General features: G+C 36.4%; 1 long non-coding RNA gene across 1 annotated transcript in view; it reads left to right on the top strand.

Moving 5' to 3' along the window:
* The first annotated feature begins 738 nt into the window (after positions 1–738).
* The window catches only part of LOC131921167 (uncharacterized), a 41,587-nt gene continuing 26,050 nt past the window's right edge, over positions 739–16,275 (top strand). Inside the window, exon 1 of the long non-coding RNA XR_009381874.1 lies at positions 739–928. This is a non-coding gene — a long non-coding RNA (uncharacterized LOC131921167). The remainder of the gene's footprint in view (positions 929–16,275) is intronic.

Raw genomic sequence — 16,275 nt, 5'->3', positions numbered from 1 at the left:
AAGCCAAGTCCTCACCAATGCCTGCCAAGCAGTGATGCTGAATAGAGCTAGAAAAAGCAGTGGCAAAGCCATTGAGAGAGATGGCAAATGTGATTAAGCCAAAGGAAAAAAAAAGAAAGGAGAAAATTCTAGAATGTTTTCGCTATAGTTTCATTTTCCACAACCTGAAAAAAATAACCCTTTCCCCTATTAAAATTATTGTTGAAGCTATTTCTGGTATAGTTATCATTAGAGCCTTTGAAGCTGCTTAAAGATAATATTGAATTGTAATTGTTAAAACTTCTAAGTCTATCTCTTAGTGAAGATTAGCAAAATTAACCCACCTGAATCTCTACAAGAAAATAAAACATTACCACAACTACATCTTCTAAAACACTTTCAGTGATTTAGCTCTTTAAAGTAAAACACAATTTTGATTCTTATTAAAGACTCGTGGACTTAAAGGAACAAAATTTATATAAGAGAAGTCATGCATACTTTTGAGCTTGGCACGTTTTCAACATAAGACTTCACTTTGTGTTTTGAAATATTTTTTGTGCCTGATAGAGTGTTTTCATTTAGGATAATTTAACCATGGCCCTAAAAGCCTAAATGGATACTACCAAACTATTAATAATAATAGATGTTTAAACAGTTAATCTCCTAGAAATAGATAATAAAATAATGGTTGCTAGGGAGGACAAAGACTATGAGAAAAAGAATGGGATAAGGATTCTAGATTTTCTAGGCAACATTCTCTCTCTCTTTTACCCACTATTTTATGAACCATGTATTTAAACACACATCTTGTATCAAGCATTGTGCAAGATCATCAAAAAAGATTTTATAAGTATTAGTAGCCCCTGTTAAGTCCCAAATGTACAGCAGTCTCTTCTAGCAAGGCTTCATTTCTATCAACACTCATCATATTTAACCTCATGGTATTCAGGTATGTAAGCTATTGTCTGGAGCCACAATGTTTCTGACGGTTTGATTAGAGACTTGGACCCTGACTGTCCTATTCAAGGACAGAACTTTTAATCATATATTATTCCATTCTGCTGCCTATTATTCTCAAGACAAAACTGTACTCATGAAGACATGTGAGGTTTTAATTTAGATTGAATGTAAACCAGGCTGCTTCACATAGTTAAGAATTCATTAAGGCACAGGATGAACATACAGAATAAGTTACCAAACTGCACTCAATGTTATATTTATATATCTTGATCCCCATGGCTGTCTAAAAGTACACACACTAATGATAAAAAAGTAATGTGGTTAGAAATTTCTGAGGGTGTTAAAACTTGGGGATAAACTATTCATACCTATATTTGGACATCATTATAAATAAGAACTTCATCTTTACTGAGGCAAAATTAAAACTTCAAATTTGTATGTGACCCCAATATTAATTCTTCTAAACTTCTAATTTGTTTTTAACAGTTAGCAGCCACTGATTGTCTTCAGTATAAGCATGGAATGTCTAACACTTATGAAGACAAAAAGTTTCTCAACCACTGCAAATTAAAATGTCATGAAAGTTTTGTTCTTGGAAGGGGCCCTCACTTGGACAGGTCTTTATGATTTTACTAACTGATCCATGTGAAGCAAAATCACAGCACATTCCCAACTAATAAAGCTATCCTTTTTTGTGCTAATTAAAGCAGTACCAAATGAATGAATAAAGAAATGAATAAAAGTCACTTATTCCATCACATGTTCTGAATGCTCCCAGTAGTACTCTCTTCACAATTCAATTTCCTCAATGGGATCAGAAGAGGAAATGAAACAACAAATTGTCCTCCAGATGAACCAAGCAGAAACAGCTCTTCTCCTGGGAGTCCTGCTAGGTCAATTAGTTCATCATGCTAACAGAAGAGTAATCCACAAACCAGGACATTTTCAATAACCTCTTTTTACATAGTCTCAGCCAAAATTGCTGGACATTGGTGCATGGCTTGTTAATAAATGAAAACCACTCTTCTTGGAGACAGTGATCTTGTACTGCAGTTACATCCTTTCTTAGACCCCAAATTCAACTACCATTTGGGGGGCTTTTGTTGTATAGGTCCTGAAATCCCCAACAGTACGGCAATCTTTAGGCCCTACTTCTCTGTATATGCATGGTAGCCACTCAGTACTCAAGGTAAAATCTGGGAGTCAGTTGCTAACTATATGAAATTAAAGTGAGCACTTCCAAGAAGGCAACCCAAATGTTTATATGAAATTCTCAACACTTTATTTTTTCTGATCCCCATTTTTCCAGCCTTCTTTACACTGCTCAATTATTCACCATAGGAATACGGAGAAACTCAACAGGAATTCCTTTAATGAGCAACATTAGAATCTGTACTCCAACCTGGTCCTGTACATCTTTCTTTTTATCCCTAGTGTTCCTGAAGGTATCTGCCATGCTCTCTTTTCTCTATCATGTAACCTACTAGTTCATTTCAGGAAGTAAACCTAACTTCCTATCTCAAATAACTAAAACTACCTACAAAACAGGTAGCTGCTAATTTAATTTTTTTTTTAAATCATGGATTATGTTCTTTTAGGAACTGTTTTCAGATTTCCTTTCAGGAGCTGAAAAGGTGGCTCTGCAGTTAAGAGCACTGCCTGCTCTTGAAGAGAATAAGAGCTCAGTTCCCATTACCCATTTCAGGTAGCACACAGTCATTATATTCCCACTCTAGTGAAGGCTTTCTGACCTCCTCAGGAATCCCACAAATACGGCCCATATACACATAAACAAAAATCAATCTTTTTTTATTATTATTTTAGTATGTGATAGCTTTTCTTTCCTTGTCAGTAATGTTCCTGAATCCTCAGCAGCTGCATTCTGTTATAACACATCTCTATGTATTTCACTATTTTATTGTGCTTTTTAATAGCTTTTAATTTTCATTAGTTATCATTATGTAAATGAAAATCATCTAACTAAAATGATAAAATTGAAATTGAAATTAAAATATTTACTCATTAATTTCCTTTGCTCTTTGAGACAGCCACGGTTTTTTGTTGTTGTTGTTGTGTGTATGTGTGTGTGTGTGTGTGTGTGTGTGTGTTTCAAAGGTCGATATCATCTCAGGGTCATTTAGTCTTACTCTCTTTATTTCCTCACTCTCTGCCACCGTTTCTTCTAAGTCCATAATACCATGGTTTTGATAGCTAATATGGCACCCCTCTAACCATTTCAAAACATTGAACATCAAATCCTTACTTAGTCTTTGTGTTACTTGATTAAGTAACAGTATTCCTCCTAGTGGATCCATTGTCTGTTTCCTCACAGCTTTCTTGCCTAGAGGTCTAAGGCATGATATATTACTGTTTTCCTCTACAGATCCCAGATTTCCACCACTGTTATTCTATATTCCTTTCTCCTTTGTAAACCCATACAGTTCTATGACTTCATTTTTCATGTCGATGTTAATATCTCCACATTCTGACTGACAGCCCAGGGCTTTCTTCTGCCATCCAGAAATACATACTCATTTTGGTATTTTCTTGACTTTAGATCCATACTAGTCTAGAGTTAATTTAAAAGAAAATATTATAATATGTTAAACTTATAAACATTTTCATATCTGATGCCTCATTCTATATTTTATAACTAAATTTCCAAAGCCAGATAACTGGGAACCATATGATCTCATTTTGTGCCTATCAATAATTTGATATCGCAAATTCTGTCTCCTGAAGATGCTAAAATGAACATACACTTTTCATCTTTAATTATGCTCTTAGATCATGATGCTAAAAGTTCTCTCTGACATGCCTTGATTGCCTCCTAACTGCTTTCTGCATATCCCCAACTCAGATATAATTAAATTTCTCATGGTAGCCAGAGTAAGTATAAAAATAAAATACATGATTTGTAGTTATCTTCACAAAATCAAATTCACACAGTTCAGAAATAAGAGCATACATCTGTAACTGACATTTTGTATTTTAATTATAAAGTAATTTCACTTTTGGTTGTAATAAAATACTTAGTCATCCAAAATATTTAGGACAGAACCAGTCATCTCTCTGAAGAGTTACTCAGTTTAGATTGGGTTTTGCATTTTGCTCAAGTCTCCCGTCAAACCTGCTTTCCTTAATAGTCATATATACCTGGCCTTTTAGGAATGAGATATGAAATGAACAATAAGACATAGGACATAGTCATAGAAACATCCTTCCATTACTCCGTCTTCTGGTCCTAGAGCATTCCCTCAAACTTTTCCTCATCTGGTAGCCAAAATCTTCAATTTTTGATTAGGTTTATGATAGAACTTACATAAATACACTCATGTAGCCCAGCATCTTAGTAACTCTTTCCCCCTGTAACGCTTACTTGATTTGTGGAACTCTCCCTCCATAGACTGCAACCTGCCTCCAGGCAATGACTGAAAGTGTTTTAAGCATTAAGGCCCTACTACGCTGCCTGATAATGTCGCAAGTCCTCATGCCACACTGGTGGTCAAGCCTCTGAAAGGAATAAAAGAGAGATCAGACCCGCAAAAGACATAACTCTCAGAATAATTGGTGGAAAGATCACATGGTCCATTTAATCCAGAATCTCCCAACTTCTGACCTGGTCTGGACCTGAAATGATCAGGTAGTCCACTCAACTTCAGCTTGCTGAGCAGCTGAAAATAAAGGCATATACCATTGTGCCTGGATCTAACCTGCTACTTAGCATTAGCTCTACTATGTTGATTAGTAAAACAGTCTGAGGTGACTGTCATGAGGATGGCTTTTTGGATAGACAATAGGCCATTCCCAATGACGTTCATATGAAATAAAAGAAAACAGGATCTGCATAAGAATATATAAACAATTAGATAGTAGTAATGCACGCACATGTTCATACATGTACAAAAGTATCGTGAAAGAGATTGGTAGTGGTGGTTTGGTAGAATAGTTGACAAAACTACTTACTAATAGGTGTGTAGAATTCATACAGGAACAGAAAGGAGGAAGATCAATTCTAGGGAAGTCTGCAAAGGACTTAGACAATTTTGAACTAATCTTTTGGTGACACTAGCTCTTCCATGGGGTATTAGAAAAAGAGACACATTTTCAGAAGATAAAGGTAACTCTCTAAATTTCATATCTACAAACTATTAATCTCTCTGGTGATAACACCCAGACACAGAATTGTTATGAGGCTTCTATGATAAGTGTGTGAAAAGGATAGAATATTAAAAATTTCCCAGAATGGGGACCATAGACAACATAATATGTTTAGACAACAAATGGCTCATCTTGATATTAAAAGTTTTGTTTAATGAGCATATTGCTTGCCTATTCATTAATTCATTAACTCAATCTACAAAGAAGTGCATAATATGCTGGTAACAATATACTGTATATAATAAACATGGCTTATTGTGCTCTAAATACCTATGCCCATTATATGTATAGGCAAGAGAAAAACAATAATTATTACTATGCTCAAAATAGAAATGGAAACAATGAATTTTAATGAACAGAAAATCATTGTCCATATTCTTTCAGTTTTTTTTCCTTTTCATTATGTGCCAATGTATTTCAAAGGGTGGCATATGGATCTGAGGATGGATAATAATATATAATTTGGAAATACTTTTAAATATTTGTTATACATAGAACATTGTTGTATTCTTTTAACAACATTAACTTTTATTATTTAATGGTTAAGCTTGGGAAAGGAAAACATAAATCCTTATCTAAGATGTTTTGAAAATTCTAATATCATATAATAGAATGCTTGAAAATGCTTATTTTATTTTCTTTCTTTGGAAATTTCCAATGATTAGTTCTTTACCAAATCATAAATTTTCAGGTTTGTCAGCAGAGGTCTTTAATGGCAGTACCTGGGAGGCAGAGACAAGGGTCCCTTTGAGTTCCAGGCCAGCCTGTTCTACATGCTAAGTTCAGTACAGTCAGGGCTACATTGTGGAAATTTTCCTCAAGAAACAAACAAGATAAACAAAAATCATAAATTCAGGGTAAGACTTTTTGTAAGAGTCATATTTTCAAGCATTAATACTTGTATGAAAACAGAACAATGGTTAAAATCTTGAAATTTGGATCATGTGTTCTAAGTTATGTTGCTAGAGTTTTCCTGGTCCTGCCTGGCCCATGGTCAGGACAAATCTCTCTCACCTGCCAGTCCTGCAGCTGCTCAGTCCCAATCAAGTAAACACACAGAGACTTATATTACTTATAACTGTGTGGCCGTGCAGGCTTCTTGCTAACTGTTCTTATATCTTAAATTAACCCATTTCTATTATCTATAAGTTGCCACGTGGCTTGTGGCTTACCGATATCTTAACATCTGCTTCTCATCCTGGCGGCTGGCAGTGTCTCTCTGCCTCAGCTTTCCACTTCCCAGAATTCTCCTCTCTCCTTGTCCTGCCTATACTTCCTGCCTGGCTACTGGCCAATCAGCACTTTATTTTTCAATCAATCATCTACAACAAGGTTATCATTTATACACATGCAAAGTAATGTCAATATTTTATTTGGAATCTGGTCCCAAATGCTGTGATTGTTTATATCCATCAAGAAAGAATAAAACAAGCCGGGCAGTGGTGGCGCACGCCTTTAATCCCAGCACTCGGGAGGCAGAGCCAGGCGGATCTCTGTGAGTTCAAGGCCAGCCTGGGCTACCAAGTGAGTTCCAGGAAAGGCGCAAAGCTACACAGAGAGACCCTATCTCGAAAAACCAAAAAAAAAACAAAAAAAAAACCAAAAAAAAAAAAAAAAAAAAAAAAAAAAAGAAAGAATAAAACATAATAAAACATACTCCAGTAGCTCACCCTTCTACCCTTTCTGTAATACTCCTACTAGGTAAATTGAATTACATCACACACCTCCTGAAAATAATCTTGCAATGGTCACTAATGCCTATAAGATAAGAGACAAATCACCTTTTTTTTTAAGACCCTGTGCCATGTTCCTATTCATTCTTCTATGTTCCTTCACCTTTGGAAAGTCTGTCCACCATAGGCAGTTGATAAGACAACCATAGAAGCACACTTTCCTATCTAAATCTCTGTGTATGTTTTTTTTTTTTTTGGGGGGGGGGATGATATTTCTTCTTATTTGGGCCATGCAGCTTTGTTCTTCCTCAAATGCTCAGATCAGGTAGTACCTCCAAATTATGTCACCTAGCAAAATACCCATTTGCAAAATAATCATACCTGTATAATTAAAATGGCAGCACATGGATGGCCATTATCTTGAGATAAATAGACTTCCCTGTTGCTCACCTTAGGAAATAAGTCATTTTGAGCCAGTAACAGGTCTATATGCAAACAGAAAGCAATATTTCCACCAGAGAGTCTTGGAGCCATTATAGTTTATTGGCCAAATCAGACAGCCGCAATCACCATGAACAAAGACGTGAGATTATCTTTTTCATGTCTGGCTGTGTACTATCAAGATATATACAGAAAGTAATTGCTCTGTCTGAAATGACTGCCATCAACTACTGGAACACATGACCGCAGTGTTTTATTTACAGAACTCTCCATAGATATAAAAAAGAATTGCATAATGAGTATACAAATGCCTTCCAAAGAATAGATCTTGAAAGCTGTTTTTTTTTTTTTTTTGTTTTTGTTTTTGTTTTTAAGTATCAAAATGCCTTCTGGCTGCATTATCTCTATGCACAGTGTGCTGACAGCCAGGAGGGACAGTGACAGTGACACAGAAGGGCTCTGTTGGCTTCTAATGGATTCAGACCTGGGAAACATAAGAAAGGTAAAAGCACAAACTACTTTAGGAAGCTTTGGGGCTCTCTCTGCATGTGCTCTTCCAGTTTGAAGGCTAGAGGGATGCATATGCAGAAGTCTATTTACAAGAGAACATAGTGCTTTAAAGAATTCCTTTTTAAAAAGATAAGATTAGTAGGTTACTTAGAGAAGTGCAGCATTACAGAGCACACCCGTGGGCATGAAAGAGCAATCCAGCAAGGCCTTTAAATAGGGGTTTTATTCAATTTGACACCTCTTAAGGGAAACTTTAAGTAAGTTGTATGTGCACATTGTTAGAAAAAGAGTGAGAGGCATAGCTTTTTGATAGTAAATGCTACCTTGAAACGGAGGTTATGCAGTAAATTTTCCAAACTATTTTCTTTAATGGTTATAAACCCATACACAGTTTTTTCCCCTCTGAAAACCCTTTAACCCTGCTTGCTATTAATCCACAGATTGAATTCACCACCTACTGTTTCCCAGTGATGACAGTTCTCATCCTTCCATACTTCATACTGCAGCCCCTAAGAATATGCTGTGTGGTTGAGCCCAATGCTACTTTGTTGGAGAAGTTATCATTGTTGCAATCAAATAATACCCACAAACACTGTTCATGAAGTCATGTGGTGAAAAGACCTTCTGCATACAGAGCCGAGGGGACAGGATAAGACTGAGTGGCACACAGTGAAGAGCAGTGCAGTGTCAACACACATACTGCATGAGGCAGCATGGTAAGGCCAGTTCAACATGACAAGGCATGAATTCTCAGCAATGTCTCTAAGTGAAAGAGTAATAATGGCTTAATGCTCCTAGGTAGGAAGGTCTTGCAGAAAGCAAGTATTAAAGGAAGGGCAGCTTGGTGAGAGCATACCAGCTTCCATGTCAGAGTCTGCAAGACTCTCATCTCACAGCTTACATTGATACTTCCAATTCCTAAGTACATAATGTCTGGCTAAATGCCGTTCAATCAAATCGCCTACAAGGCAAGTCTGTGTCTTTCCTAAATTAGTCAAGAGAACAGCATCCAAACGTTTTCAAGCTGTAAGAGCAAAAGTAACCTATGAAAACATGATCACGAATAACAAGCAAAGATGTCAATGCTTGTTATAAGAGCTCATAGCATACCCTTGGCCAGTGCCTCTCACTGGGTCCAGCATTTATTTTCAAAGACTAGGGTGCAGAGAAACATGGGAGGAAATCATAAGTAAAGAAATCTAATCAGCCTTTTGTTTTATCCTATGGAATCTTAAAACAGAAAAACAAACAAACAAACATCAGTGAGGTTGATGGATATCACTTCAGTATTCCATACAAAAGGACACTGTCCATTACACCTGAACACACAGTCAGCCTTCTCTGAATTGAATAAATACTATTGCTCGAATTCTGTGCAATCCCATGCCCATGTCTGTCTTAGTTCCTTGTTCTTCCTCCCAGGGCTCAGCCCATTAATGTAGTCAATGTTAGCCTTTAAACATGTTTCCCTAAGGCAGCAAAGATATCTTTACCACACATAAAGGCATACTTGTATGCCAAGAGATCTGTCTTGAATCAACTTTCTTAAATGATCCCATTCAAAGACCTCTCTTGACAATCTGAGTCAGTTTAGGGAGGAACAGAACCTATAATTTAGAAAGAAAAGCAAGTTACCAATTATTTACACTAATATTCTATCATCAGTACTGTGTGCTGGATGAATCACAAATCATGCTAAAACATGTCTTCAAATGTACCCTTAAACTACTTGGATTTTCAGCAATATGGTTTCAGCAAATGAATTGTGTCATAAAGCTCCAGCTTCAGTCTGATGCATTAGCCATAAAAGCAATTATCTGCTGAACAATGCAGTCAGCTTCTGCAAAGAATGTGATTCCTATGCCAAATGTGATCTTTGCAGTTAAATAAGCACTCAGTGCAATGAAATTTCTGTCAGTCCTCTAGTTGTCTCTGTTCTTGTGTCTTCCCTTTCCACTTTATATCTATTAAATACATTCTGCTTGTTGCTTAAAAGAATTATTTCATGCATCAGAAGTACCAGGATGCTTCTGAGGTGAGTTTATGCACATTGTGGCCGACGCAATTTAAAATATTCTTAGGGTTTCAACAACAAGAGAAATCTGCAGAACTTGATGCAGGATTTGGCAACAAGTTATACGTACACACACACACACACACACACACACACACACACACACACACACACACTATGTACAGGATATATCCATTTATATAATGGATAGTCCCCCAAAGCTATAATTAATGAGTATTTTACAGAATGGATTTTTGGTCTTGAGAGTCAACCAGCTATGTGTGACCAAACAAGGGGACAGATGAGAGGCTTGGTGGCATACCCCTTTAATCCCAGGACTCAGGAGGAAGAGGCAGGTACATATCTGTGCCTTTGAGTTCAATGTGTTATACATACTGAAACCCCATCTAAAACAAAAACAAACAAACAAACAAACAAACAAAACAAGAAGTTTGAGAATTCCAATATGCATGGTGTATTTTCTAACCTTTAACGAATTATTTATGTACACAGCAAAATTACAGTTACAGAAACAAAATAATGGAAGAGTATGATTTTAGGGACTTTGTGATTTGTTTTTAGTTCTTTTAGGAATTAACTTGAAATTAAGTCAACATGTGCTTTTGCAAAATGTTTTTGTAGGACCCATAAGACTAATGCACTTCAGTAATAGATAATAAAATAACTGAATACTATAAATATATTAGAATGTTAATTGAGGAGAGATGGGACAGGGATATAAGTCAATGATACAGTATATAATTACCATGCTGAAGGCATTGGACTAAAGACTAGAGTCCAGAGTAACAATATATATGCATATTCATATACATGTACATACAAAAGTATGAGTTTTTTAAACACAGTGAGTATGAACTTGAAAATAATATGATGATATTTCAGTTGTATATTTTAATCACCCTTTATCTTAATAAATACTAACTTAAAAGTAGCCAATAAAGCATGCTACTTCTAGATGGAAAAAAAGAACAGAACAAAATCTTAAACTAGTCATTGTTAAGTGCAGAAATGGACTTGGGGTGACACTGTAACTCTGTAATTATTTTTTCAAAATCTGCTTCCTAACACCTATTTGATCCTAGGAACTCAATCCATGAATTGGAACCCGTTGGTCAGATGATATTGGAGTATGCACAATGCACATCCATTCCTGTCTCCCTATAATTTTCCTCATTGTCACTGCAAAGCATCAACTTCAAAAAGTCTGAATGGAGCTAACCTCACCACTGTTAGTGGTTGATGTTTAAAGCTCTTTATGATGACAGCAAGATCAATAGTGTCAGTTCCTCAATGAACTCATATTTTTCACTTAGAATATTATGAATTTGCATCAGAAGGCTGCCTGCATTTAATTTGGTCAGTGAGGCTCCAATTTAGAATAATGCATTCTGATCAAGCAAGACTTGTCTAGTCTTCAAAAGTTAGTTTCTGACAGGGAAGGATATTGGAACTATGTGCTCACATTTTTTCCCAATAGATGATCAAAGAAATTTAGAAACTCCTGGAGAGTTTTTGAATTCTAATTTCTTACAGAACAAAGCCTCATTTGCTGATTCTACTGAAGTAACTGTTGTTCTTGGGTATGAAGAATAGGATTTTGAGTAATTTCTGTATGGAGAGGATTTATGGAAATATTGTACATGAAATTTACAAGAAAGTAAGAACCAAAGGAAGATTTTACAAGGTTTTTTATTATTTTATTTTTTTCAAATCTGGACATCAGTAGAATTCTGGCTTTGCTACCATTGAACTCTAGGTGTTCCTATAGGAACGTCCCTATTACAATGAACCTTTTTTTCTATGTTTTGCTTACCATTTTTTTTTCAGATGAAAAAGACCAGATAGGAATATTACCTGACTTTTAAATTGTGACTAGAAGAGAAGTGATAACCTGGGATTTTCCTAGACTGTGATAGGAAGTAAGGAAGTTGAAATGGATTTTATTCTACCATAGCAGTGAAACGTTCTCAAGTGTTAGGAAAGCAACCATGTTATTTCTTACTCTTTTTAAGCATTCCAGAGCATGTCAACGGAGGGCTGTTTTGGAATATTACTTTAACTATGTAAAGATGTGTTACATTTGTTTATGTTACAGAATACTACTTTAACTGTGCAAAGATGTGTTTCATTTGTTTATGTTGCAGAATATTACTTTACTTTGTAAAGATTTGTTACATTTGTTTATGCTGCATTTGTTTAACTATGTAAATGTGGGTTGCCATTTCACCTTGCATGCCTAAGGCATCTGATTGTTCTTAATAAAGAGCTGAATGACCAATAGCTGGGCAGCAGAGAGCTAGGCAGGGCTAGAGGGCAGAGAGAATAAGTAGGAGAAGGAATCTAGGCCCAAGAGAGAATGGAAGAATGGAGAACTAGGGAGAAAAAGAGGAAGTCACCCAGGGCCGGCCAACCTGGCAGCCTTCAGCTGGCCAGACAAGGAGGAAGCAGGAAAGCAGGACATACAGAAAGAAAGAGATGTAAAAAGACCCAAGGCAATATTTAGGTGAAGAGAAACAGGTTAAATTATGTTATAAGAGCTAGTGGCACAAGCATAAGATAAGGCTGCACATTCGTAACTAATAAGTCTCCACGTCACGATTTGGGCGTTGGCAGTCTGAGAAAGCCTGCTGCAGAGGACTCTGCTATACATCTATGAAATGCAATAAATAAAGCCCCTGTTTTCTGTTGTCTCATCAGAGGTACAGTTCTACATCAGGCACCCCCAAAGTAGGGTCTAGGAATGTCTCAACACAGCTAGCTCAAAATTATTTTCAAAACAATGTTTATATATTATTTATCTGTTTCAATTTATTTTGATGAAAACATACTAACTCATCCTCCACAATAATAATTACAATATTCTGTATTGATGATGGTGTTAGAAACTCATAATAATAATTACAATGACATTTTAAGGATAATGATACCTCTCATGATAACTTACAGTTAAAAATTACACCCACAGAAATGATCTCATTTGACAATAGTATTTTTGAAAGATAAGAATTAATAGCTATCTACTGCACAGGCAGCCACAACTTACAGGCAAAACTAAAAAGCACCGTAAGTACAAGATACAGTGAATTTAGCATCATATATTTAACCCTGATTTTTCTTACTTTTATAATATTTTTTAATGCCTGACTTCTTCCTGAGAATCATGGTTCCCTTTCAGTTTGCTTTTCTGTCTACATTTTTAAAATTTAGCTCAAAGGTCACTGCTTTTCTGTCTACATTTTTTTCTTTTTGGTTTTTCAAGACAGGGTTTCTCTGTGTAGCTTTGCGCCTTTCCTGGAACTCGCTTTGGAGACCAGGCTGTCCTTGAACTCACAAAGATCTGTCTGCCTCCGCCTCCCAAGTTCTGGGATTAAAGGCGTGCACCCCCCCCCCCCAACCCGGCATCTGTCTACATTTTTAAAATTTAACTCAAAGGTCACTGCTTTTCATTGGGTTGTTTGCTCTTATTTGAGTTTTGGAAATTATTTGTATATTCTAAGAACAAAGCTTGACCAGATTTAAGATTTGTAAATGTTCCCTACTAACCTGATATTTTGGCATTTCATTCTTTTAACACCCCCATTTAAAGAAAGAATATTTCAAATCATAACGTAAAAACAAATGGTTTCAATTGACAATTTTGAATTGTGTTTCTGATATCAACATTACATACATAAAATGCATTCAGTGCTAGCAAGATGTTCAGCAGTGAATAGCACTGGCTGCTCTTCCAAAGACCAGGTTTGATTCCCAACACTTACATGGTGTCTCATAACCATCTGTAACTCCAGTCCCAGGGGATGCAATTACTTCTTCTGGCCTCCTCAGGCAAAAGGCACACACATTGTGCACAGGCATATATGCAGGCCAACACCCATACACATAAAATAAAATGAAATAAAATAAGCAAAAGTTTTAGAGAGAAATCTTTGCACTCAGTCCTTTGGCAGTAAGGATGATCTCCATTTTTGCCTCCCATGGATGCTACCATGAATTCAAGCTTCATAAAGGTTTTCAGATAAGATGTTGCTGAATTTTGCCCAACATTTTTTTTGCCGTATGTATTGCTACAAATAAAAAGCTTTTCCACTTGACTTGTTAGTAGGTGTATGTATCACTTGTCTGCAGTGGGAGTGGTATAAAGCAGCATGTACTTCTTTCATTTCAGCAGTAGGTTGAATCTAGGTGTCAGCAGAGCTCCACTTCTCTTTGGAGGCACTAAGGGAGAATTCTCTTTCAGGTTCATTGGTCATGGGGAGGACTCAGTTACATATGGATAGAGGACTGAGGTCTGCCCTTTCTTACTGTTACCAGCAGCTCTCCTCCACCCACTGTTTCCCAGATCTCTCTGACAGATGCACACTGGCAGCTCCCTCTAAATCCAGTAATGGCTCATTGAGGCCTCCACGTTACACCTCTTCTGGTTCTTGTTCTTCTGTTATCTAGTACCATTCTCTGGGCTCACTTTCCTGTTCATCAAAGAGCTAAGGAGTTTCCCAGGCACCAGATGATGCTGATACTTCAAGAGGTTGGATATAGATGTTGACCTTAGAATCTGACTTCTTTTCAGCCAAAAGTTAAGATTTATAAAAATGGTAAAAAAAAATGTTACTGTTTCCTCTGTTTACTTGACAATGTAACTATTTTTAAAGAAACTCTATTCATAATATTTACTGAGTTTATTATGCAGTTTTACATTATCTAAGTATTTTTTAAAATCTCTTAATTTCTGCTATAATTTGGATCTGGAGTGTTCTCTACAAGTCCAGACAAGGATCCTTGAGGACTCAAATATTTCTGTGGGGTCTTTAGGTCACTCAATGGGTTATGTGGGACTTTGGGCTCTTCTCTCTTTTATCCCTTAGTGATATGAGAGGTCTTTTTTATTTTTATTTTTAATTGTCTGTCACATAGTCCCCTTCTAGGCTAGCCTGTGATAGGTCCAAAGCAATGGGGCAAACCAAGCACAGAATGAAATTGTGTGCCAAAATTAGCCTTTATTCTCTGCAAAATGCTTATCTTAATTGTTTGATATTATAGTGCATATGTGATTATAATGAGCAAATACTAATAAATCTAAAACTAACAGGACTTACCTTCAAAAAGAGTTTTCTGATATCTTCTTGGAATCCTCAAGATGTTTAGAAGTGCAATGGGATCGTAAATAATATACTAATGTCCTTTACACCTGAAACAGGATACACAAACTCCAAAGATCCTATCTTGGGACAGTTAGGAGTTGTTTCTCCTCCTCCTTCTGCTTCTGCTTCTTCTCCTTTCTTACTGTCTTCTTCTATTTCTATTATTTCGCTTTGGCATGTATATGTGGTGTCTGTGTGGTTGTTAGCATGCAGCTGGGCATACATGTGAATGCAGGTACACACTAATGCATATAGAGGACCAAGCTGTATTTGGGGATCTTCCTCCATCACTTTCCACTTTATGGTATAAGCCTGGAGCATATGGTCTTGGGATGTGTATCTATCCAGCTTGTCTTAGGATCACTTAATTCTGCTGGGATTACAAGCCTTCCCACTTTTAACTGGCCTTTAGGACTGCATAATAATTGCTTTATCCACTGAGTCATTTCTCCAGTCCCAGTTAGATAGTCCTTTCTTGTGTAGCCAAGTTGAGAGCTAAACAGACTAAGATAACACAGTGTTAATGACAACCACAAAAACACAGGCCTCCATCAAGCTTTACACTGAGATGATGGCTCCTAAGGAAAAGTGTACATGAGGCTAGGAAGTTGGATATATAAATCACGAACCTCACTATGGTGTCCCATATTTAACGGAATGAGCGTCGATATTCAGACAGCAATGTCTTTGTAACAGAACAATGCATTTAAAGCTGCCTGCACAGAAGAGAGTCTGGTTTATTACATCATTCACATAGCAATCTTAATATCCTCAAATTCCTGTTTTAAGTATTCATTATCCATCTTCAGATTATGCATAGAATGAGGCTATCCCAATTCCTTATGTTAAGAAAATACAGAATATATATATATATATATATATATATATATATATATATATATGGCTATTCAATAGAGTATAATAATATAATATAGCATAATTATTAAAATGTTATGTAAACACATGTGGATAAAGGTTCAAGTAAGGATTTTCGGATTAGTTTTAAAATCAGGAAGGTGAGAGGAGGATCAGGAGAGTTTGAGGCTAGCCTGAACTACGGAACAAACAAAGAAACAAGTCAAAGTCAAGTTTGAACACTGAAGTTCTACTTGGTGCCATTGCAGAACCATAGTTATCAATATTCCAATATGTCTAATTCAATGCCTAAGGCTACAGGTACTGCTTACAAGGGATGATATGAGGATATTTTTTTTTAATTTGTCATTTATGTTCATGTCTATGTAACTGTGTGTATGCCATATGTGTACAGGTGAACTTGGAGTTCAGAAGAGGGTCTCAAATCCTCTGGAGCAGTAGGTCCAGGCAATTGTGAGCCACTTAACATGGGTGCTGGGAACAAAAATTGGATCTTATGGAA

The sequence above is a fragment of the Peromyscus eremicus genome, chromosome 10, assembly GCF_949786415.1.
Source record: "Peromyscus eremicus chromosome 10, PerEre_H2_v1, whole genome shotgun sequence".
NCBI classification, from domain to species: Eukaryota; Metazoa; Chordata; class Mammalia; order Rodentia; family Cricetidae; genus Peromyscus; species Peromyscus eremicus.
Note: the sequence above shows the minus strand (reverse complement) of the source record. Positions and strands in the feature narration are given on the sequence as shown.